Source organism: Callospermophilus lateralis, chromosome 10 (assembly GCF_048772815.1).
Source record: "Callospermophilus lateralis isolate mCalLat2 chromosome 10, mCalLat2.hap1, whole genome shotgun sequence".
NCBI classification, from domain to species: Eukaryota; Metazoa; Chordata; class Mammalia; order Rodentia; family Sciuridae; genus Callospermophilus; species Callospermophilus lateralis.
Genome location: NC_135314.1, coordinates 32854710 through 32882392, shown reverse-complemented (window position 1 = coordinate 32882392; position 27683 = coordinate 32854710).

Genomic DNA, 27683 nt, shown 5'->3' with positions numbered 1-27683 from the left:
TAAACAAGTCAGGATGGCACCTGGCATTTTGCCAGAGAAATGTTAGAGTCTATAAACAAGTCTGGATGGCACCTGGCAAAATGCCAAAGGGAGTGGTTTGTGAAGTAAGGCCAGCGAGCCATTAAGTGTGGAGTTTTCTTATTGGTTGACTGCTGTATCTAGTTTATGCTAATTAAGATAAGCTGTGCAGAATGTATAAATACCCCTCTGGTCCTACAATAAACGGCTCCTACTCCTGCTGTATCAATCTATACAAGTTGTTCGTCACCCCCCGGTTATTTTGCCCGGCCAGCCAGACTGCGGCACCTCATGGCAACTGAGAAGCAAGGAGAGAGAGAGGTTTAGGAAGGAGCTGGATCCAATACACTTCAAAGTCTTGCCCCCAGTAACCTATTTCCTCCAATTAGACTTACTCCCTACCTCCACCATCATCCCCCAGGCCTTCAACCCATGAGACTTTGAAAACATTACAGGAGAAATATCTGGCATAGAAATACTCAGGAAGGAGAAAAATCTAATTAAGAAAGGATGATCGGCTATTGATTCCTACCTGACTCTACTTCTCTTTTCATTATTTTGTTTTGTTTTGTTTGTATTTTTATAGGATTGTGACACCATGATAGCATCTTCCACATTTATAAGGGTTATGGTACCCCATTTTAAATTTAGCCCAAGATCACAAAGTATAAATGCTTTCCAGAAGGCAAAGTAGATAGCAGATGAGTAAGATTCTCCAGAGATCCTCTCTCCAGAGACATAAGTTGAACAGATAAATACATACCAAAGTTCCTTTACAAGTGCTAAGTAAACCAAGTGAGGGATCATAGTGCTTGTTATTAGTATAGCAAAATGAAAAGATGTATTGAAGAAGACGAGAAGGAAGAAGCTGCCTACCTCACCCTTCACTCAAGTTCAAGCATGTCATCATAGAGACAGATGCCTCCAAATGGCAAAAGGAGCAGAAACTAAGTCCACATCCACCATGATGAAACCAAGTGCTGGGAAAGAGCCCACAAGACCAATAGCCATGAGATGAGCCAAAAGAACTATGCTAGCCATGTAGAAAAAAGAAAAAAAAAACTGTTTCTATCACCCTTTCCCACAACCTACATTAGCAAAGCAGAGAGGAAGACTCCATCCACTGGGGAACAGATCAAAAAGTGAGCTAAAACTTTTGTTGTAGAATTAGATCCAGGGTTACCATGGTGACGTCTAGCACCTGTTAAGAGATCAAAGGCCCTGGACACTGGCCAGAGTTCATAGATAGAACTTCTAGAAGTTCCCTAGCATCAGGCAGGGACCTGTGTGCCAGTGGAACAGACTCAAGTTTTAGCCTGAATTACTGCCAGTTTTGGAGTGGACACAAACTGGAGCATACACTCCTTCCTCCTGAGACTGTACAGGCAGCTATACCTGTGACACTCAGATGTGACCTAGCTTAACCTCAAACTATGTGACCAAGGAATTATTTTCATCATCCCACCTCCAAGCTCTGGTAGCATAGTTATCACCAAACCAGCATTCACAGATGATACTCCAAGACTTTCCCAGAATAAGGCAGAGACCTGCACCCAGTGAGGTGGTCTGAAATTTTAGCTTGTATAACTGCTTGTTGTTGCATGTGCCCCAGATCCTTATGACAGTGAGATTCAGGTAGCACGTAGGTAAGCACCAACCTAGGGTTGCCAAGGGACTGCCAGCACCAATACTACTCCAAACCCATTCACTGAGGATAGGACAGGATGGTAAGCTTAAGACTATAAAAGAATTTAGTGCTAGAATGGTGAAACTTAACACTGGATAGATCCTAGCAGTCTCTACACCCAGGTCTTCATATAGAAGCAAACTCTGAATAACCCAATTTCCAGATGAAGATATGATACCCCAGTCTATCAGAATTCTATTCCAGCAGTATCACCTGTGATATGTCACAGTAGTCTTGGGCCATAAGTCCACCTCAGCCATAAGAAGAAAGTCACAACATCATGGGCCCTGGTCCTTCCCTAGTGTTGTGTTTGTCTTGGCAAGCTGTGGGCACAAAATGCAATGTATCTTGGTAGAATCAGTGGCCATGGACTGGGTATAGGAATGCTGGATCTGGTCCATTAATGGTGATTCTGCCCAGAAGCAGGCAGAACCCTGCAGTTTCTGAACACAGGCCTGTGAATGTGGATGGGGAATCTGGGCTTATTCAGGCCCTGGGGTAGATTGGCAATGATGGAATAGACTTTGTAGGTATCACTGTGCTCTATTCTGATCAACACACTGACTTTGGATTTGAGTCAAGCCTCATCTTGGATCATCCTCTGTGTTAAGTGACAATATATCAACTGAAGACAGCTGGAGAACCTTGACCTAGGTGACATCCAGTTTTAAAAGAGTGGAAGAGATTACAGGCTCAGAGAAAACAAGAAGCCTGCTTAGAATTTATGGAAAAACAGGCACAAACTAAGATAGGAAGGAAGACTGGAATGAATACCTAGTTCTTCAATGCCTAGACAATGTTGATGCCAAGAAGCATCAAAGGCTTTCAGGAAACAATGGTCTCACTTAATACTAAAAATAAAGTGCCAGAAAGAGACTGACCAGGTAGTAATCACTATGGGGAAACTCTGACAGAGAATTCAAAACAGCTATTTTAAAAATTCAATGAGCTTGAAGAAAACATGCAGAAATATTTCAATAGTCTAACAGAGAAACTTAATGATGAGATGGAAGCAATTTAAAATATCAAACAGAAATCCTTAGGCTGAAAAATACATTCAGCAAAATTAAAAATGCAGTGGAATATATACTCAGCAAAATTAAATACATTCAATAGCAGGTAGATCAAACAGAAGAAAGAATTACTGAGCTCGAAGATTGGCTATTTGCAAATATACAGAAGAGAAAAAAATAAATGGGAGTACGGAAAACTTACAGAAACTTTGTGGTAGTATTAAAAGAACAAAGATTTAAGCTATTTGGGTTTGAAAGAAACTTGAAAAAGTCAAAGGGGTAAAGAGCTTATTCAAAGAATTAATACCATAAAATTTTCCAAAACTAGAGAAGGAAAGAAATAAAGTACAGGAAGATCAAAAATTATCACTCAAATTTAGCTCAGGCAAGTCTACTCCAGGATCAAGCTTTTAATGGTGAAAGATACAGTACTAAAGGAAAAACCTTCCAATCACAAATATTGTTCCCAGCAAAGATTATCTTTGAAAATGAAGCAAACATAAATACATTCCCAGGCCATTAATAAAATTTACCAATGAAAGTATTTATATAGACAAATTCAAAATGCTCTAATATTGCAAACCTGGAACAAAAATAATTCACTTATTTTATATAAAGAATACAAAAAGCATTTTTAAAATGCTAACTGCATTGATATGGTTCAGCTATGCAATACAGAAAACTTATAGGAAATTTGTAAAAACATACTCCCCATTTAGAAATAGTTGCAAGAATGCCTTAGCTAGCAATAATTATTTTGAATGTAAATGAATTAATTTCTCCAATTAAAACACAAAGGGTGATTGAATGGTTAAAGGAAAAAGATAACCTGTGTTAATGGATTTGAAGAAACAATATTATTAAAATATCTTTATTACCCAAGATGATCTACAAATTCAGTGCAATTCCTAACAAAATGACCCTAAAATTTTTATGAAACCATAGAAGTCCTAAAATAGCCAAAGACATATTGAATAAAAAAAATAAAGCAGGGGAGCCTATATAACCTGACTTCAAAATATACTATAAAGGTGTATTAAGCAAAACTGCATGATATGTGCACCAATATAGACAAATGGAACAGGATATAAAACCTACAAGTAAACCAATGTCTCTAGAACCAAATTTTCACAAAGATACAAAGAGCAAACATTGAGAAAGAACAATATTTTAAATAAATAGTGCTGAGAAAATCATATATTTGCATGCAAAAGAATGAAATAGACCCTTAAATTTTACCAATTAAAAAAAGATTACCTTAAAATGAATGGAAGACAAATGTAAGACCAAAACTATGAAATCTACAGAAGAAATCATAGTTTAAATGCTTCAGAACATTGCAAAGTGCAAAGATATTTTAGAGAAGCCCTCAAAATCACAGAAAACAAAAGCAGAAACAGAAGTTGTGATTACATCAAACTTTAAAGCCTCTGCACAGTAAAAGAAATCAACAGAGTGAAGAAAATCTATAGAATAGGAGATAATAATTGCGAGTTATATGTCTAATAAGAAGTTGATTCCAGAACAGGGCACCAAAACATAGCAAAAATAAGAAAACCAATTAAGCGAGCAACAAACAAAAAAAACCTCAATAAACCAATCTCAATTTAAAAACAAATAAGAATCCTAAATAGAAATTTCTCACAAGAAGACATACCATAACAAATTACAATAGATATAACCTCATGTCAGTTAGAATGGAAATTTTAAAAGACTAAAAATAGTGTTGGAAGGATGTGGAGAAAAGAGAACCTGCACATGCTGGTGGTGAGAATGTAAATGTACAGTCATTATGGAAAATATTATGGAAATTTCTTAAAAAAGTAAAAAAAGAGCTACCATATAATACAGCAGTCCAACTTCTGGTTATATATCCAAAGGAAATGAAGTCAGTATGTCAAAGAGACCTCTATATTCTCATGTTCGTAGCAGCACTATTCACAATAGCCAAGAAATGAAAACAATGTAAGTGTCCATCAACTGAAGAATGGATAAATAAAATGTGGTACATATATACTATTAAATATCATTCAACCATAAAAGAAAACAAAAAACTGCCATTTGCCATAACATGGATGGAACTGGAGATCATTATGCTAAGTAAAATAAGCCAAGCACTGAAAATAAGTACCACATAACCTTATTCATATTTGAAATCTAAAAATATTGATCTCATATAAGTTGAGAATAAATAGCAGTTACCAGAAATTAGGGAGAAAAATGAAGAAGGAGATACAGGGAAATGCTTCATGTTCTCAATGGCTACTAAGAAATAGTCATATAGAAGCACAAAGTTCTGATGGGCTCTTAGATAGTAGGGTGACTATATTAACAATAATTTACTGTATATTATAAAAACCTAGAAGAATGAATTTTTAACATTCCTGCCATTCATCTGTTGGTAGGTACCTAGGCTGATTTCGTATCTTAGCTATTAAAAATCATACCACAATAAACACCAGTATGCAGGTATCTCTTTTGTATGCTTACTCCATTATTCAGTCACAAAGAAAAATAAAATACTGTGATTTGCAGCAAAATGGATAGAACTGGAGGTCATTATCATAAGTGAAATGTACTAGACACAGAAAGATAAGTATCATATGTTATCTCTCATATATGGAGATTAAAAATATAATAATCAAACACAAAATTTGAGAAGTTGACCTAAAATTGACCTGATTGCTAGGGACATGGGAGGGTGCCACAAGGGAAGGGGACAAAAGAATGGAAAAAGGGTGGTTGGATATGATCAATGCATGCTATATGCACATAAGAAAATATCACAGTAAACCACATTAATACATATAATTAATATGTGCTAATGAAAATGTATATGGTAAAAGAGGTTTTACCATAACAAATGATGAGAATATTTTTGTTTCACCTGATTCAAACACTAGACATGTATATATGCAGTATAACACCATATTTACCCCATTAGTATGTACCATTTTTAGTTTTTATAAACTGATTATAAAATAAATGTAATTAAAAAATAATGCCTTCTATTTGATACACCCTATAAATTATAGTAAAATATATTTAAAAACTATAACCTACAAGGACCAAACTGAAAAATGATCTAGATGCAGAAAACAGCGTTATTTGGGCTATAACATTGGCTGTAAGTCAAAATGGTGTATTAGCTTCCCTCCTTTCCTTGAGTGAAAAAAAAAAAAAAAGATGAAATGTTAGGGAGGAAGAAAGTCATGAGTGTGGAGCCAAGGTCTTTTTCTCTAAATGGAAAAATTTAGAGAATACACAAATAGAGGGTTCAGGGGAGCCATAAATCAATACAAGATCTCTAAATGCGCTGCACGGGTAAAAGAGGAATTAAAGCAAAATCAAAAAAGGAGGGAAAAATCTGTAGATTCGGGACCTAGACTAGACAATCTATAAGACCTGACTAAGAATTAGATGTTGGTCACATTTATATGATTATTAAATTAAGGATCCTTTCATCAATAAGTGAAGTCTTATTCCTCTCTAGTTGATGACTTGCTTTACCAAGAGAATTTGGCAGATGTGATTTTTCTGGGTCTGCTAATACTAGGTAACAAGAAGCATTGCAGGTTCTGCCTGGCTCCCCTAGCATACTCCACTGGACCCCAGATGCAATGTTGGGAACACATGCAGCTCCATGGAGAGACTCATAAATAGAGAAACTGAAGCTTCCAACTAACAGCCCCAGCTGAGCTCCAAATTGACAGCCAGCATCAATTTGACAGTCAGATCAGTAATTTTAGTATAAAATAGATCTGTCAGCCAAAATGAGTCTCTCTAGCATATGGCTTCAGATAGAAGCAAGACTCTCATTGGGTCTTATCAGAATTACATATCTGTGAACAAAATAGTGAATATTATTGATATAACCCACTAAATTCAGGGATTGTTTGTAATAGCCAAAAACAATGGGTCTTGGGTTCAAATAGATGATATTTTAACTTTCTCAGAATTGCAAGTTGATTACCTCACTGGAAAAATCCTAAAGATATTTTAAGGATTGACTAAATCTAAAAAGAAAATAGCTGAGCAAACAATGTACAGGGATTAACAATCAGTGAAAATCAATGAAAAAAAATTGCTGGCCACAGAAAATTAATGAGATCTATGAATGTGACCCTTGTATTAGTCAAAAGAATTAAAAATAAAAATATTTTGGGGTGGTACACGCATGTAATCCCAGTGTCTCTGAAAGCTGAGACAGGAGGATCAAAAGTTCAAGGCCAGCCTCAATAATTTAGTGAGACCTTGTCCTGTCTCAAAATAAAAATAAAATAAAATAAAATAAAAAGGGCTAGAGATGTGGTTCAGTGGTAAAGTGCACCTGGGTTAGATCCCCCCAATACAAAAACTAAATAAATATAAATAAATAAAAAACAATTTTTAAAATAGGGCAGGAATATTAGATAGCCTATTCTTAACACCTAAGAATGAATGTAATGCTATGCTCAAAAGCATATTTCACTAACCCATAGATTCCACAAAAAAAGAGGAATACTTTTTCAATTACTTCAAGTCCCAACACGAATATCTCACCTTCAAAGGAGTTAAAGGAAAAATTATTCAATGGTACTTGTCAAAGCTTAAGCTTAGTAATGAAGGTAAAAAGACTTTTTTCAGGACCATCTTAATAAAAGCCTTTAAAATTAGATCTTGTTCTATCATATGTCATCATTTTTTAAATCTTATTTTTTTAAAGATAAACATGTAGTTCATAAAATCAGATGCTACTGATAAATGTAAAATCAAGATATAGTTGAAAATTCTTAACACAGCAAAGTATAAAATATTTTTCAAGCGTATATTTGTCCTAACTGGTGATGATGATTATTTCAAGGAAGAATTTCCCACCTTAAAATTTGGTTATTTTATACAGGTACTTTGGTTTAGACAGAGGGGAGTGAAGGAAGGGGAAGGGGTAGGGATGATAGTAGAATGAATTGGAGATATTTATCCTATGTGCATATGTGATTACAAAGCTATGTAAATCTACATCATGTACAACCAGAAGAATGAGAAGTTATACTCCATTTATGTATGATGTGTCAAAATGCATTCTATTGTTATGTCTAATTAGAACAAATAAATTTTAAAAAGAAAGGAAAAAAAGTTCGTTATTTTAAAGTGCATTGACAGCATACTTTAAGATATGCATATATGCAGTATTCAAGAAAAGTCATATTATAGATAATATTCTAGACTATCCTAGCCCTACTCTTTTGCTTCTCCATTCCAAATATTGATAAAAACAATTAATTGAAAGTCCTTCACATGACTGATATTTAAAATGTAGTTCATGCTGCCTTAATAAAATGTCAAATAAATTCAGTAGTAAAACCTGCTTATTGGATTACTCTTGCTAATATTATTTTAAATATAGAATAGAGTGATTATAGTATCTGCATGTAAGGCTTCATGACACTTTTGCCTCACCTGTGTGTGCCCATTACATCTGTAGAAATAAATTTACTTGTATGGATAACATTCCATAAAATTTGAAAGAGATGAAGTCATAGAGGGATAGACTAAACTTGATGTTCTCTCTGCTCTTAGAATTAGACTATTGGGTCAAACCCAAGAATTCATTGAATGGAGACAAGCTGATGTTTCTTCTCAAGTTTCTTGGTCTTAGAAGCACAGTGGTCACTTAATTTTAAGCATGATTTAGTCTCACCATGCTACTTATGTACCTCCGATACTTAAAGAGGATATTTTAAGTCCTGCTTTGAAATTGGGTCACATCTTCAATTCAGTAGTCTTTAGATTAGTTATAAAGTTCTTGAAAGTGTAATAATCCCTCAAATGTTTTCACCACTCTCATGATTGAAGTCACTCACTAGACATATCTCCAGGGCCCAAAGGAAGGGTGTGGCAAGAAAGACATCTCAGATTTTAGTTGAGTGTTCTGGAATACGTTAGCTCATTCAATATTTCTTCCTTTTTTGCTTTGTAAAGGCAAAAAATTAAACAGAGAGAAGTAATTTGCATTTTTGACAAGAGAAACAAGATTTAGAGAAAGGCAAATTAAAGTTATTCATGAGACATATCTCATGAAGTATATGGAAAGGAATGTGTAAAAGAACAAAAGTCAATAAATATGGATAATCTTGTAATTTAGAGTGATATATGCAGACACTAAAATAAATGTTAAATTAAAAGATAGAGCTGGGGATATAGTTCTGTTAGTAGTGTGCTTGCCTCACAAGGCCATGGGTTCAATAACCAGCACCAAACACACACAAAAAAGGTAAGATTTGAGGAAAACATAATAGTTAACATCTGTGATCACAAATTTATTTTTTACTCAACCAATATTAAAGGTTAATATTGGTTATTATGAATATTATGAAAGTCCCTGGAGAGAGGATAAAGATGAAAATTCTAACATTAAGGAAGAAATGCTTTGATAGAAATCATTTAGACATTTGAGCCAGATGCACATAAAACCAACAAAGCCTAGCTAGCTACAGTCCAGTCAGAGCCAAGGTAACATTCAAAGGAATGCCAATCAGTCCCATAGACAGGAAGCATCTGAAAAACTTTATTTTTTACTGTTTTATATAAACACAAAAATATTTTGTAATACATTTCATTTTCCATTTCAGTATAGGTAATAGAAACAGATAAAATCTCTGTTCTCTCTTTCTATAAAACATTAAAACTTTCTCCTGAACCAAACACACAGGAGATTCCAATCTTCACTCTTCCTCTCACCTTTAGATCTCTGCATTGATCTTCTGAGGAGAAGCTTTCAGTTGTTGCTTGTATAAATTTGCAAGGACGGTGCCTCCTGCTTATCAAGTACCTCTGTTCTGTAAAACATACCAGTAGGATTTAAGCCGACAACGTAGATATTCCTAATAATCAGGGGTCAAAGGTAAAAATAAAAATATTTACAGGATTGCCCCCTTATCTATGGTTTTTCAGATTTCAAAGTTGCCCAAGGTTCACTGCAGTCTAAAAATATTAAATTTTAAAAATCCAAGAATAAACAATTAGTAACTTTTGAATAACTTTTATTATAGTGTATTATTACAATTTTTTGATTTTATTATTCATTTTTGTTACTGATCTGTTACCATGTCTAATTATAACTTAAACTTTATCACAGGTATATGAGTAGGAAAACACATAGTGGAATCTAATCTATCCCTCATGGATAAAGGAGCACGGCCACTTGTATATTTTCTGTCTCTTCAAAATTAAGGAAAATTTTATATGAAAAGCTAAAAAAGTTATCTACTAAGATAAACAAAAAGTACTGGAGAAAAAAAGAGGATTAAGAGAAAGACAATTCATTTAGTGCCAGATGTATCAAGATAAGTCATTGGTAAGGTTTAAAATGGATATATCCACTGAAGATCTTCAAATATTAGTTAGAAACCTCAGAGAGATACCATGATTGAGATAAAATATTTGTACATGTAAGGATAATATAAATGTTGACAACACAGTTGTATGAGGTTGCAAAGAGAGTATTTTTCTGACAAACAGTCAAATCTTAAGTCATATTCCTGGGACAATTTTATTAAGCAACTAAGACAAAAAGAATGAGCTGGTTACAAAGGCAAGGAGAAAAGATGTCTCTGAATAATTCTGTTTGATAATAAAAGAGAGAAATAATGTATAGCAAAGAGGTAAAACATTTCAATGGTATACAGTGTTAATTTTGTTTATATACTATGAGATTGTTCATGTGCAATGGGTAAAATTTCCTTTGATACTTAAAAGAAGTAGTTTTGGAAATTATTCATTTTTCTAAAATATAAATAGCAATTTAGATATCTATTCACAAATGATCCTAAAATATTAACTGAATAGAAAATAAAATTTAAAATCTAGGAATACATGCAATCTATGAACATAGTTGGTGGCATTTTTATTTATTTGCTTGTTTGTTTGTTTTATTTTAAAAAATCAAGACTAGACATCAAAGAATGGAAGCTGTGAAACTATGCCTAAGTATGTTGGCTTGGGAGATAACATAAAGGACTGTAGCTTAACTCAGAGAATATTTTCTGGAAAAGAATGAAAGAATCATGTTGTGTCTTTTTTTTTTTTTTTTTCCTTTTTTTGGCTAGAAAGAATAATGTACAAATACCTATTATTCTGCCCCCCTTTTACTCACCAACATTCTTTATTATAAAATGAAAAGTACTTGAAATTATTAAAGCACTGTGTGCTGTATCGTAAATAATTTTTGTTTATTATAACTTACGAAACAATTAATTTAAGCAACAAAATATTTTTCCCGGAAAATATCACTTCTCTGACATTTTACTACATATGACCATGACCCTTTAAGGTCGTCAGAGGAACATTCAGAGTAAACCTAGCTGAGCAACTCACATCAGATGTCTAACAGGTAAGGAATAAAAAATGCCATTTCTTTAATATCTGTCATTATTGGGAGAAAATTATAAGGACAATGATGAAGGTGGAAAATAAGAAATAATTTTTCTTAAACTAAGTTAACCTAAGATCCTACAAACCTTAGAAACTATTAAAAAGGAAAAGAGTTTCTATTTCTTTTTTTCTTATATCCATATTTATGTTTACTTTTATTATTTTACCATTTTCTACCATTTTCTATTGGTTATTTAGTTATTTTATTTGGCCTGAGTACATTTTTAAGTTTTAGTCATAAACTGTACTCATAAACTGAAGAGTTAACTCAAAAATATCTACCCTTGATAAAGGGAGAAGCCATTAGAAAGTAAAAATTTCACAACACTGGTCAGAAAAATACGTTCTGGAATGACTCTTTTTTTTTTTTTTTTTTGGTACTGAGGATTTAACCTGGGGGTGCTCAACCACTGAGCCACATACCCACTGCGTTTTTATAATTTATTTAAAGACAGGTTCTTGCTGAGTTGCTAAGTGCCTGGCTAAGTTGAGGCCAGCTTTGAACTCTCAATCCTCCTGCCTCAGACTCCCAAGCTGCCGTGATTACAGGCATGCACCACCGCACCTGGCCTGTAATAATTCTTTTATGCTAACAAAAAAAAAAGTGACTATTCTTTTTATTATCTGGGCTCTTTTGTGTGGTGTTATTTGTATTTATATAAAGTGAAAAATTAAAAATAAATGGTGTGCTTATGTATTTATAGGCAAAATGTTTACAGAGTAATATCTCAGAGCTTAGTGTTTAACTTTAAGAATATCATCTTTCAATTACTTCTTCATAATTCTCTTTTGAATCCTTGCTCTTAACATTTGTAGCTTTTGAGTTCCTTCCTTTTTACTTTTGGCTCTATTTGCTCCTCCTAAACTTTTGGTTTTGCCTCAGTGGGATTCAACCTTTCCTAGTTTACACCTATCTTGCTGCAGGAACCTTACAAAGCTTCCTGCATTCATCTATTCTTTTGGAGATCAGAGTGTCAACTGTAGCTGCAGTTTACAATGCATTCACTTAAAAACACTTCTACTTGCACCATTCTGCTTCAGTAATTACTCTCCTGTTTTACTTAAAATTTTTTTTCTAATAATTAACTGAAATAGAAATGATTGAGCCAACTGTGTTCAAATAGCAATAGTTTGAAATCAGTTTTCCCTCATCATAATTTTAGCAAATTATGTAGCTATTCTTAAAGGTATAAAAATGCATTCCATATATCTTTAATGATTTTGTATTTAAACTTTAGATGGAATAACAGCCAACCAACTTTATTAGAAATTCTTTTTTATTGAACCCATATCTACTTACTTTGCCAATTGTCCTCTTAGTGAGCATGAAGGCACTGCATTACTTTCAAATACTCTTTTTTATATCTTTTGTTTTCATTCATTGATTCAAACAATAAAAAAAAATTCATGTTCAACTAACACATCATCTTACTACTAACAGAATTAAAATTGTGAATTTAACTTTTTAAAAAATGACAAGAAATAATAGATAATAATAAATTTGCTACATATGAAACTTATGCTAAAAGCCCAAATGTCTTACTTTCCTAGATGAATTATAAAGGTAAACAATGGAATAAGGAAAAATAGAACTGGTTATTCATAATTCATTCATTCATTCATTCATTCACTTATTCAGAAAATTGTTTTAAGCATTTCCATATAATCTAACAAGTAAATGTGCAATCACACACTCACTGAAAAAAAAATGGTGCTTCTATGAGACATTTTTTAGATCTTGATTCATTTTGAGAGAGGAGAACGAGAAAATCATCTCAAAAATTGATGGTGGGACTGGAAATGGGGAGTGAGTTTACTACTGTAGCAAAATTATCCCAATTGCATTTCCTTTCACAAAAAGCATATTTGTAATATTTCAAAGAATCTATAGTGAAAAGACCAGCAGGGGAGGTTAATAACATTATATATCCCAGCATTCTTTCAGTTGTAACAATGAGAACACAATTCAGATTAGGCTAAAAATAATAGAATGTTAGTGGCCAAAATCAGGCTATAGAATCAAGTCCAAAATTAGTATGCTGACTCCTCCTGTGACATCCTGAATTATCTATATGCTGTAATATACATATAGATATGTATTATCTCGCCCAGATCCCCCTGCAATGAAGCAGCTGGAGAGTGTACAGGCTTTAGCCTGAATTATCAGTGCCTTCCAGAATTGCCCCAACTGCAGAGATCCAGCTCAGGTATGAATACACCCTCTTCCCAAGATAGTCCACATCTAAGAAATGATGGAATGGGCTGTAAAGAATCATTACCTTCTTCAACAGGATATCTTTGAGGTACTATTGTATCACAAGTGCTCCCAAATGTTCTTCCAGAACTGTCCAGTAGGCTTGACTGCCTGATTTCTGTCTCCTCTCACCACTGTTTTGTTTTCTTCCTTTTCATAAACATTAGTGTCGAATATGTTATTCAATAATAGTATTATATGTATGACGTAATACATATCTATGTATTACGTCATACATATAATACTATTTTTGTATATTATTATCCTGTATGAGAATCTGCTTCCTGGAAAATCCAACTGTGACACCCTTGCTGATTTCCTGTTTTCTCATCTGTAAGAAGGAAATAATAGAAACTCTCTTGCTGATTCATTATGAAATTCAATTGAGAATATTTACAGAAAATTCTCAGTCTGGTGACTTACCAATAATAAGTTATTGTATAGTGATGATGATGATTATAGTGTTTGGAAAGGAGAAATTAGTATAAACAACTATGGTTTAAATTCAGGATTATGACAGCAGTCATTGCGTCTATCCCTTTATTGCTCTCTTTGTTTATGTTTTATATGATCAGCCACAGCTTTTCTCAGTCAGCTTTGTGGGTTTGCATAATTGCTCTTACTATCAGCTAGCATCTTCCAAGTGGCAAGGGAAGACCAGACTTGACCTGGATTGTTCTTTTTTTCTCCTTTCAGGAGAAATAAGTTTTAGGGATGTACTTTGATTTTAAGGTCAGACCTGGATCATATAATGTTACTTATTACCTGCTAACTTTTATCTACCCTTCAGGCCAAATCTACTTGGTCTATTTGAAGTGGCCAAATTTTACTTAAATTTAAAGCTTTGGTTCTTTTAAAAAACTCATCTTCCAGAAAGAATTAATTCTTTATACACTTTAAAAGATTAAAGAAACTATTTCTTTCACAGATATTTCCTGAGTGTAGACATAGACAGGGTAAAGAAGAAAGAAATGGATGGCAACATATAGTAAGGTTGAGAATTGTGAAAAGAATAATAAAAAAAAAGAAAAAAGACTTAGAACTTTAAAACTCCTAAAGATATATGCCTTCTAATTCTGTCACATAGTCAATATAAATATTTGGTCATAAATCTATCCTTCCTTGTTATTAACATCAAAATTGATATTAATACCACACAGTGTGGTAATTCTTAACCTACTCAATATGTTTATACAACTATCTTTTAGCTAAATTTGGAGAATAGCAATAATATAAAAGATGAAAGAAAACTAAAAACTATTTATAAACCCTTTTACTGCCCACTATGTAAGAACTCAAGGACCCTATATTGACTTCTCCCATGAGACTGGGAACCCAGTGGAGAACTCCACACTGTTGAAGGATAAGGTTTTCCTACAAGGCTTGCCTGTTTTGAGGAAAAAGAAAGCACACGCTTTGGCTAGATGAAGTCGAATTTGCCTCAACAAATTTTATGAAATCAAAAACTCTGAACTTACAAAATATTTTAATCACTAACTACGGTTTCTTTTCTTTCCACCTGAGTAAATTATGAAATTTAGCTGAGCAGAATACAGCAGCCTCAGAGAAAGTGTCCTGATGCCACACACTCTCAGCTCTGAGCAACCACATTTCCTCAATTAGCTTTCCAGCGTTTTTCTTCTGTCCGAACATTCAATCCACCTAGATAGATGTCTGCCTTTCTTGTTTTTAATTTATTTCTTCCTTATTTTTAATTATAAGAACTGCTAAACATAATTAGGACCCTGGAAGAAAATGATTAAAGTAATTATAATCCAAACACCTTACTATAACCCTTTCTATCAGTACAGTATATTGTTTCCTCATCATTTTATCCTCCAGTGAAATTGCTGCTGTCACTGTATGACATTTTGCATGCAGCTTTTTTCACTTAACATCATATAATCAACTGTTAACATCATAACATGATGATGTTTAGCATCTTAGCATTTACCTATATGTTCACAAGTCTTCATAATCATTTTTAATGGTTGCAAGTATTCCAAAAAGTAAATGAATTTTTATCGTCCTCATTTGTTATTATTGGATGGTATGATTTCTTCCCAAATATACTATTGCCTTTACTACAGGCCTGGTAACTTTTTATATATGCACTGTTTTTTTCTTTGTTTTGTATTATTTTTTTTAGGAAAAAAATTCTAATAAGGTATTGTTAAAAAAAAAAAAAGAAAGAAAGAAAGCATTGTTCAAACTTGACAGTGAACTGGAAGAGAAGAATTGTGTAAATGAAGATGTTTCTAAATTTTAGGTCACATTTCTTTTCTTTGTGTTTTTATTGGTGCATTGTAATTATATCTAATAATGGGGTTCATTGTAATATATTCATATAAGCTCATTATTTGCTCCATTTTCTTCCCCAGTACTTCCCTTTTCCCTTCCCTGTTCCCTTCCCCATCCTCTTCCTATACCCTGCTGATCTCTCTTCTATTTATGTACATATTTTTGTTGTATGCATTGTAATTACACATATACACAGCTATTTTAAAACAAATTTATTTTAAAATGTCATGTTAAATATGGCTTCTTTAGGAGTCCAAAGACTGAATTCTCTGTAGAATTTTCCCAAAGGTATGCAATTTGTTGGCTGGGTCCTAGCTTACTTCATTGTGGTAAAAAAAAGACAATCATATTTGGTCAGCATTTCCACTTACAAAGAGAAAGGGTCTGGACACCGCTCTTTCCTGCTGTATAATTCAAGAACCTGCCTCCTGAAGTCTTAGAGTCAGTAATTTATCTTTGATAACAATGCAGTTCTACTCTCTGAGGACTAATCTCTCACCAAAGGACTGGCTTTGAATCCCAGGATAATTGCCAGGATATATTAAACACCACTTCCAGCCTAGAAATGCAGTTGTGAAAAAAGAAAGAAATAATCCAAAATTCAATTTCAAGCATTTGCAAAGGTCTGTGTTATTGAGTATTAAATAACTCTGTCTGTGGGACTTAACAATACAACCTATATTTTATTGCATCAAGTTCTGTTCTGCTTCTGTTTGTTTTTCTCCAGGCATGAGTTAAAAAGCAAGTGTGACTCTATGTCTTCTGCTGGTCTCTCCATGTCAATGCTCAAATAGCTACACAGAACACTGAACAGATGTGCATAACAGTCATGTAATAATACTGCAATAATCACATCTTAAAAGAATTTTTTCAGATATGGGAAGGAATTGTATAATTTCATATTTAAGAACATGTATGTACACCAAGAATATAATGTGTGGAATGAGACTTGCTTTAAAAAACACAACAGATTTACACTACTGAACTGAACCTTACCTCTTAGGAGGATCCTTTATTATTATTTAAATTTTAGATTAACTTAATTGAAACAATCACTCAATGGCTTTTTCAAAAAACAGAAAGATAATTAAATCCAAAATCAAATTTAAATCCCCACTCATAGACAGCAGAAACTGCTTTCAAATTAATCTTGAAGTTTTTCTTTTATACTTTTGAATGCTATTCTAGGCATTTCAAAATGAATAATAGCAATACAACAATTTATAAACATGCCTTGCCATATTGGCGCTTTTCCATACTGAAATCTAAGAAATGTGAAGTTTCATATTAAGAGACACTGGAAACATTAATTAAAGGTGATGAAAGAAGCATAATTTCAAAAATGAGTATTGAGTATTTCAACATCACTTATCTTTCAAAGGTCAGACTTAGTCCCTTATCATTTGAGAACTGATTGGGATAGCATCATTTTAGGTTCTGTGTGTAGCCTAAGAGTTCCAATGAAAAATTTAAAGCAGATAAAATTTAGTTATACCAAATCCAAACCTTGCTGCCACATTACAATAAAATACATATCAGACCAAAGTTCGCCACACATTTATTTTACCATATTGAGTTCAAACCTTTAAAAAAAAATGCATCACATATTCCTAATATCATTATGCAATAACAGCTATTTTGATTTGTTTTACTCCAACTAAGTACGCATATTGTAAAATATTTAATTTTACTATTAATCTAAAAATAGTTTTGAAGGCATTCTTTTTTAAATGAAAATATTTTAAAACAATATTAACACTCAATCCAAAGCAAAAGACAAATACTGTCAGTTTAAAGTAAATATTTTATTCAAAATATAAAAAGGAAGAAAGGAAAACTCCAAATCATAAAACAGATTTTTCAAATCTGCAAAGACTATTCATGTGTATATCAAAGTTTATCAAAGAAAAGTAAAAATGCTGATTTACTGTTGGCATTATCCATGTTTAGGTATATTGTGTGTGCCTATGTATATGTAGAAAGAGAGATTCTTTACACAAAATAAGTTTTGTGTATTATTGTATTAAATATATAGAAATAACAATTATAGCAATACTTTCCCTCTCATTCTCCCAAAGCAATTACAATCATTTCCTTTTGTTTAAAATAATATAATTGTGATATTTGCCAGTTTATTTTTTCCCTAGATGGTTTACAGTTTTAAGTTTTGAATTTGGATCCATGATTCATTTTTGTTAATTTCTGTGTATAATGCAATTTACAGAAGTTCACTTTTTCTTTAAATATAAATATCCAATTGTTTCAAAACATTTGTTGAAAATTTTGACTTTATCCTGTAAATTATCTTTGCAATTTTTTTTTCAAAAATATATTTGTAGGTCTATATTTGAACACTCTACACATTTCCCATTAACTTAATTGCCAATTTTGATACAAACATATACTTTGATAGTTTTAACTTAAGTTGCATCTTGTAATTAGGTAAAGTAAGGCCTCAAACTTTGTTTCAATGTTGTTTTACTTGTTTTAGGTCCTTATGATTCAAGATGAATTTTAGAATCAGTTTGTCAATTTTTACCAAATCACTACAATGTTTGATGAAATATATCCCCATTTATTTGGGCATCTTTAATTTTTCCAAAAAACATTTTAAAGTTTTTGACATTCAGATTTGTATATATTTTATCAGATTTATTTGAATATATTTCATACTGTTGATGCTGATACAAATTTTAGTAAATTTTTAGTTCTAATTTTCAGGTGTATATTGATAATACATAATCTTTACATTGGTCTTTTCCCCACTAAAATTATAATTTTATACCTTTAGGAATACTAAAGCACTTGATTAGTTTTAGTAGCGTTTTTCTTGATTCCATAGAATTCTTACATAGGTGATTTTCTGAAATAAAGATAATTTTAATACTTTTAAGCAATCAGAATGGTTTATATTTTTTCGCTTGCTCTTTTTTATTGCAATATTGACGAGAAATTGTGAGAACAAATATTCCTCTTTTTTAAAATTTTATATGAAAAGCACTCAGTCTTTCATGATTAATATGGTGTTAAGTGTTTTACACTGATGCTCTTTATAAGACTGAGACTGGTTTTATTTTAAAATAAGTACCTTTTGGTATTTCTCAATCACTTTTTTTTTTTTTTTTTTTTTTTGGCTCTGGTGTAATAAGCATAAGCTTTTGGGGTTTTGTTTTTTGAAAAACAAACCAACTTTGCATTGCTGAGTAAACCACATTTGGCTGGGATATAAATAAGTTTTGTGTATTATTGTATTAAATTTGTTAATTTTTGAAATGATTAAAGTGTATTATTTTAAATTGACACCATAATTGTACAAACTCATATGGTAAATGTAAAGGTTCAATATATGTATTTCTGTGTATTGTCAAATTGGAGTAATTAGTACACTCATTACCTCAAACATTCATCATTTCTTTGTGGTAAAGCATTCAATGTCTTCTAGCTACTTCAAAATACACAATGCATTATTTGGATGTAAAAAAGCCAGTATCATAGAAGTAGAAACTACAATAATGGTGATGAAAGGCTGGAGGGGGTAAATGAACTTTATTTCTGGAGGAGAGCTGGCAAGAGGTTGGTGGATGGGTAGGAAGTTAAAGTCAAATAGGAGATTTGTTTTTGCCACAACCAGACCAGCACAGCTAATGAGGGGATAAAGAAAGGCAAATGGACACACATAGAGAAAAACCTAGGGCCCAGTGAGAAAGCCAAGCTGTGGTGAGGCTTGACTAACACCAGAGTTAGCTCAGCTCCTTACTATATAGCTTTTGTCATCAGAAGGTTATTTGTGAGAAAATGTTAGCAAAGCAGGAGGTCTGAAGAATCCAGTGAAACGTGTGAGATATCTAGTTCATCTTGTAATGCCCAGAATTCTCTAACCCAATGAGTTAGCAAGTGAATAAAGGTTCTGACAGTTAGAGCCTCAAGTCTTCCCAGGTCCCACCACTAGCTGCCGTTACCATAGCAACTGGGGCATCATGATCTGCACTTTTGCCTAGTCAGCTCCCAGTGCAAAAGCAGCCTTAAGGGAATCAGAGACCAGGTTCAAGTCACTGCTCTCCCCAGATTTTGATGATATATTGTACAGCTGGATAACCACAGTCAATAAAAATTTGTTAAATATTCATTTAAAAGTATCATTCCTGTGTTCAGGAGGGATATTTATCTCTAGTTTTCTTAAAATGTCATTGTATTGTTTTGGCATCATTTAATTCTATTTCCAAAGTTTGATTCGTAAAGTATTTTACCCTTTGCAATTTCCTTTAAAGAATTGGTTTACACATTTTTTTTTGTTTGTTTGTTTCTTTCATAACATCTTCCATGTAACTATTTGACTTTAAATTCCATCATCCAGTAGAAAAAATTGCCTGTGTTTCTTGATCTTACATATTTAGAAGTTAAAAGAATACTGGCTATATATCAGGAGCCCAATAAGTATTTATGCAATCTCTAAAAGATTAAAAGAACAAAACAAACTATATTTCTAGTCTTTTTCTATTTTTTTGCTATTGATTCAGAAAGTCTTAACATATTTTCTCTTCTTAGTATTAATTCAAAATTCCATTCCTAATTAACTTCAAAAGAGTAGGCGAGAGGTCTAATTTTGTTTACATGTCCATTTTGTGTTTTTGTTGTTGTTGTTGTTGTTTTGTTTTAGGCAGAGTTTTAAGAATTTAGTGATGAAATTATTTATTATAAGTAATTAGAAACTTCCATATGTGGGTGTATAAATAAAATTCCTATCATCTTTCCTGTCTTTAAAGAGAACAATATTAGTTCAGTTTTCATAATTACATCTTATTAAAAGAAACATAATATTTTTAAATACTTAAATATATTTATTGTATGTACCAAAGAACAAGTGGTTTTAAAAGTGTTTTCTCAATTCTGTTTGTAGCTCAACAACATCCAATGTTTCTGTTCAATTTCACTACTGAGTATAAATTTGCAACTTAAACCTAGTATTTACTAATTATCTACCACACTGACATCTAATTTTTAAAAATAATTTGAATTTCTAAATCACTTCAAAACCTAATGGAACTCAAATGCTATTACAGCTGAAACCACTTAATAGGGCCTTGTTAATAAAGACAATCTAGTTAAATTAGGCACTTTCAGTGAACATATTTTATCTTGGCCACTTGATGTAATCCAAAATAATAATAATGGCTAATAAGTACAGCCTGATAACAGGGCCATTTTCTACATTAAACATTTGCCTAGGATGTTGGGATTTTCCTGTTTCAGAGTCACTGATTTAAGCAATTCTATTACAAATTCTGATTTCTGGCTCAAAAAAGGGAAAACAAGCACTCATGATGCAGATATCACTGTAACTTAGCAACATATGTGACTAACTTTGTGTCCTCGTTATCCCCATTATGCCACTTCCCAGAAAACTTAGTTTAGATGTTTCTTTTAATAGGCCATGGTTATTTCTAATTTAATCTATGAATTATTAGAATTAAGACATGAGAAATTCTTACTTAATGTACTATACGGGGTGCAACCCTTTGCAAACTGTCTAATATAAATGTTATCAAGTTTAAGATTCTAGAAGCAAATATTACAAGGTTACAAAACAGCTTCCAATTTCAAGCAGCTATCATGAACTTTAAATACTGCATATATTAAGGTTAGTGTTTATTTCTATTTAGTCGTGCATTTGGTAATTTCTTTATTTAAAAAGTCTTTTGTATACTCTAAGAATAAAATAAATATTCCACTCACAGTTCAAAAAAAGGTTTGGCCAAGTAAAATTAATAAGGGCCTATTAGTTCCTTTGCTCTCATGTGACTTGGGAGTTAAAACTAAGCATACATCTAACCCCTTCTTAGAATGCATTTTCATTCATTTCTTATATTTATCAAATATTTATTATATTTTAAATATTACATTATACTTCATTAACATAAATATAAATTATGCCAAATTTTTCCATCGTAAAGTTGGCATTTCACTGCCCATTCTATATTACACTTCCCTATATTCAGGGAAGAAGCTCAAAACTAGATTTGTCAAAATACTTTCTACTATTATTCTGGGTTAGAGCTACCAATGCCATTTTCTCAAATGATATATTTGGAAGAAAAATGGGCAATTTTTCTATAGTTGCAGATGTGTTTACACAGTGGAGATCATCTATCTTGGTTTCTCCCGGTTCTCAGAGGACCTTCTGGAAATCCCTTGTTGTGAGCAAACAGCATAAAATCATATATAGTATAAACAGTTTCCCTTGGACTCCATGTTGGGATGGAATCTTCCAGAAAAATTACCCACCATGGTAGGTGGCTAACATCACTGGTAGAAACTTGCCAGTAATTTGTACACTTTATGATATCTTGAAAATGATTTTTCAAATTTTATTTCCCAATTCTCTCAAAGAAACCTTGCATGTTTCTTATCTCTGGTTTAAACATTTTTCTATTTCTGCTCTCAGACAAAGTGAATCCAAAGAAAATGAATTTAATCCCTCACCTTAAACAAATAAAAAGGATAAGTATTGGCTTTCAAGCAATCCACAACAATAGTTTTTGAGAGACTTAGAAAACAAGTAGACTGAGTATTGTGATGGCTTTATCTTACTTCCTGGAGAGAATTTACAAACCACAATACAAAAGGGGAACACCTGTAAAGACTTTGGTCTCCCTGAAGTAAGAAGATGGAGTTGAGTGTTCACCAAGGCTTGTTTGGCTGAATTTGGGTGATAGCATAACAGAGAAAAGATTTGCTCAGGGATCTGCAGATCTCTTTAGAGTCTTCAATCTAGTACTTATTAGTGCATGTGTGTAAGAAAACTATTTGAGAATTCCCTTAAAAGAGCATGTGGAACTATTTCTGTAACTCACATTGGGCTGGGAATCTTTTGATTCCCACTAGCAAGTGTGGAAGATTTTTTCTGCCTTAAGGGACTTGTGTAAAGTGCTCAGAATGGCATTTTCTCCATAAGGCGACTGCTCTGGTTCTACCTATCAAAGTTTAAATGCAAATATCAAAAAGGCAAACATGTTTTCCAATCACTTAACATTGCTTTCAAATCACTTAACCTGTTGATGGGAATGAAAAATAGTGTGGCAGTTATGGAATGTGGTATGGAGGCTTCTTGAAGAATAAAAATAGAATTACCATCTAATCTAACATCCTATTTCTTGGTTTATATCCAAATGAATATAAATCAGGATTCAAATAGATATATTCACTTCAATGTGCATTAGAGCATTATTCACATTAGCCAACGTATATAAACAAACCAACTGTCCATTCACAAATGAACAGTTAAGGAAAATATCATATATAAATCTAAGGGAATACTAAGTACTAAAATAGGAAATCCTGCCATCATGACAATATGGATGAACATGGGGGACATTATGCTAATTAAAATAAGCCAGTCAGAGAAGGACAATTACTGCATGATTTCCACCTACATAAGGGAATCTACAAAAGTCACACTCATAGAAACAGAGAATACCGTGGTGGTTTCCAAGGGCAGGAAATGTGAAATTGTTGTTCTGTGAATTTTCAGTTGTTCTGAATAAGATAAATAAGTTCTAGAAATCTACTGCACAACATAGTGCATATAGTTAACAATATGTTATTATACACTTTAAAATTTAGAGGCAGAGGTCATGTTTCGTGTTCTTACTACAAAAAAAGGGAGACTCAAGGAAACTTTAGAAGGTGTTGAAAATATACATTATCTGGATGGTGGTGTGGTATCATAGATGGTTGCTTATGTCTGAATTCAACAAAACATACACATTAAATACATATAGTTTTTTTGTATATCAATTATACCCCAATGAAACTTAGTTACTCTAAATAGATAAATAAATTTTTAAACAAAGATTACTTACCATAAAAGAAAAAAAAATATATGATCTATGATTCACAATGGTGAGAAAAAAATTGCTGATATTGACCCAGAAATGATACAGATTAGATGGCTTCACTGGTGAATTCTATCATATTTGGAAAAAATAAATAATACTAATTCTATATAAATTTTTAAAAGAAGATAGAATAAAAGAAGAAAGAATTAAAGAACAAATAGTCAAACAAAGAACAAAATGGTAAAATTAATACCCAAAATATTAATTATTACAGATCAAAACATAAGCTAAAACTATAGAACTTCTGGAATAAAACATAGAAGAAAATTTAAATCACCTTGATTTTAGTAAGCATTTCTTAAATATAATAAGAAAAAATAAGATAATCAATTAAATATAGCCATATTAAAAGTCATGCTTTTCAAAATACTGCTACAATAAAAATAACACAAGCCATAATCTTGGGGAAATTACAAACCATATATCTGGAATTAGACTTATAAATGTGTGCATCAAATGTGCTCAATAAAAATGAATAAATAATGCAATGAAAAAGACACAATATTTGAATAGACAATTCATCAAGGAAGTATAACTGGCAAGCATGTTCAATTATGCTCTAAACCATTACATTAAAACCTCTTGAAATACCAATAAAATCACCAAAAATAGCTCAAATAAAAATGACTAAACACTATTAAGATATATGCAATGATGTTCAGTATCACTGATCATTAGTAAATTAATGTGAAACCACATTTAAAGAATGGTGAGCATTTAGAGCAGCTGAACTTTCTTATGCTTCTGATGTGAATTTAAAATGTTAAAAACACTTGAAAATTATTTGGCAATTTATTAAAAACTTAAACATGTACCTTCTATAGTGCCTAATCATTCCAATATTAGGCATTTACTCAATTGAAACCAAAGTATGTGTTCTCATAAAGTTGTGTACTTAAACATTTACATGAATCTTTGTCTCAACAGTTAAATGTATAAGCAAATTGGGGTATATGTGATGGAATACTACCAACCAAAAAGATGAATGAGCTATTAAAATATAAAATTGCAGAAAAAAGCCAGGTTAAAAATTGTACTAGTATATGATTCAATTAATTTAAATTTCTAGACAGTGGAAATAAATCTATGGTGAATAAATACATATCAACAATCACTTATAGAAAGGAGGGAGTGGAGAGATGAGAAGAAATGTATTACAAAGGGGCATAAAGAATCTTTGTGGGATGTTAGATATACTCACTATGTTAAATTTATTAATGTTTCCATTGAGATAAACATATGTCAAAATTCATGAACTTTTATATATTTATAACTCAATGTACTTTAAAAACTAAGTCTATTGGCTAAAAAGCAAAACAAAAATAAAACTTCGCTTGTCCTCTGCTTTCTGAATAAAACTTTACAAATGAAATTACCTGAAGAAGTAGTCAGAAATGTAGAAATTACACATAGAAACATGTGTACAGTGCCATTCATCACAACGATAATATGAATTGCATGAACCCAAGCAATTAGTTTTTAAACAGAACTGCCTAATAGAGAAAAGTTTAGTAGTTCAGAATAACTTACAGTAAGGAAGCGAAAGCATGGAAAACTAGAATCTTGGGTGGGTAAATATTAGGAATCCTACAGAATGACAATTAGAAAGTGATATGAATGGCTATGCCAGGACTTACAGGAAGAGATTAAACACACTTCAGACACTTGGGTTTGCACAGAATTCAACTCAAATTGGTGTAGTTACAGAAAGAAACAAATAAATTAATTTATTGACTCACAATTTAAAGTGAAGTGTTTGGCAAAATAATGCTTGGCCCGGAAATCCAAATGATGTCTTTAGACAGGGTTTCTTTACATTGATTTGTTTCTCTTTTCTTTAACTTTCTTAATTTTTCTTCCCCCATCATTATTAAGATAATCCAAAAGAAGTTTTCATTCTATATCTTCTAAAATGTAAATCCAGTGGGACAAAGTCTATGCATCTTTTCCAACAGTCTTATCAAACATTATTTGACTCTCCACAGCTTTAATGGGATTGCCATCCATGAACTAATTATTCAGGCCAAAAGAATAAAATGGGTCTGATTGATTTGCACAGCAGTCATAGAGCCACTCTTGTCATTATGAGGTTGTGGAAAGATGTGGTTGCACAAAAAATAATAATAATAATAATGTTGGCAGAAAATTTTAAATGAAATGCAAATGGAAGAAAATTTGTAGGGAAGAGTTAAAGTTGTCTATAAGGGAGAAAAGTAATGAGTGCATATGTAAAGATACCTGTAGTATCAGAGGTGACTAACTGGGATTTCCTTGTCTCAGTGTCCTCTAGGAAGTAAAGATGACAAATATTGTCTCCAAAATATTTACTGAGTGCCCACTGAGACCTCATCATTTTGCTAGTTACTAAAAATACTAAGTCAAACAAGATATGTTTACTATCTTCAATAAAATTATAGCTTTAGGGTATGATATAAGCAGGTGTGTTAAGCGCTATAAAGAAAACTTGAAAGGGTCATAGGATCCCAGGAGAAGGACATTAAAACCATTTTGGAAGTTTGAGTTGATTTTGCTTGAGGGAAATTTGGATAAATCAGGTATTAGCAAAATGAGATAATATTATAGGAGTGGGGCTAATGATGATATTATAGCAGATGAGTCAACAGTAAAGGGAACATGGAAGTGGGAAAACTTGACACTGTAGAGAACAGTGAAGTGTGGATTCATGAAAGTAAATAAAACTAGATACATAAACAAGGAACAAATCAATATGGATCTTGTGTACTAAGAAGTTTGAAGTTTATATGTAAAATATTGTAGACTTACCAGATTATCAAAGAGAGGAAAAAGATGCAATTATAACATTAGGAAAAAAACCTATTCTGGCAAAGGGAAGGAAGATAGATTGAAGGAGGCCCAGAGGATCACCACGGAGACTCCCTACTAGATATTGGTCATATATAAGATAGGTAGCAAGAAAGCCAGGAAAACGGAAATGCAGCAGGTAAATAGGCATTAAATTAAAGTTATCTTCCAATGGAAAATTTAGGCTTAGTTAAGCAGGAGTCATCATCCAGCTGTATATTGTTCTACTGAAGCATACTGAGAAGCAAGGATTACAAATTATGATGATTAAATTAACAGGTATAATGTTCCACATTTTGGCAAACAAAACCTTGTATTAGTCTCCCTGGAAAGAAATCTATTGGAAAAAATCTTTGTGCTCTGGTTGACTGCCAAATCAACATGAGCCCAGCAGATGATATGGCAGCAAATGCAACATGAGCCGGATAATATGAGTACAGATAAAGAGGATAATCGTCTCTGAACTCCACAATGGTGAGGCTATAGTCATAGCCTCTGGAGGCTACTTGAGGAAGATGTTCTGGGCTGGGCTCTGGAATTTATTCAAGCTCTCCCTACCCCACCCTTAATCTCATAGTCATATGTTCCTTGCAAAATGTCTGGGACATGAACAAAAATACAAAAGGAATAAAAATAACTCAGGATTCCACCAACTTTAGAGGATGACAATTAACAATTGCAAAATCTTTCTTCCAATCTTTTCCTTATGCACACAATAATATATAGGCAGAGGAAATCTAAATTTGATCTGAAACAAGCACTCAATTACTAAAGTACAGTAAAGATTAAATCATTTAAATGGTTCTGCAATCTTATTCTTCATTGAATTTGAGCCCTTTCCAGAAATATTGGGCAGGTATTTCCTTTACAATAATACAAAATGATGTACTCAAAGGAGTTTATCCCAGAATAGAAAGACAGTGTCTTGGAGGAAAATCCATACTTGCAACTCTCAGCAGAAACAAAGTTGCTATGGTTCTCAGTTGAAGATATTTTCCTTTTCTAATGAAGATTAAAAGAAAAATCTTAGAGTTCAATTTCATCTAGGATATCTCTAAGATATTACATGCTGCTCATTTTTAGAATTATGGTGTTATTGTTCATTCATTTGTTTAAGGTTTTGAATTATAAAAATGTCACACACACAACATGTTAAAAACATATAGGTACAACTTTAAATAAGGAATTTTAAAAATGAATATATATTTACCACAAAACAGCTGGAAATAGAGCACTGCCAATTACTTTGAAGCCCCTCTGTGCCTTTCCCTGCTCATATT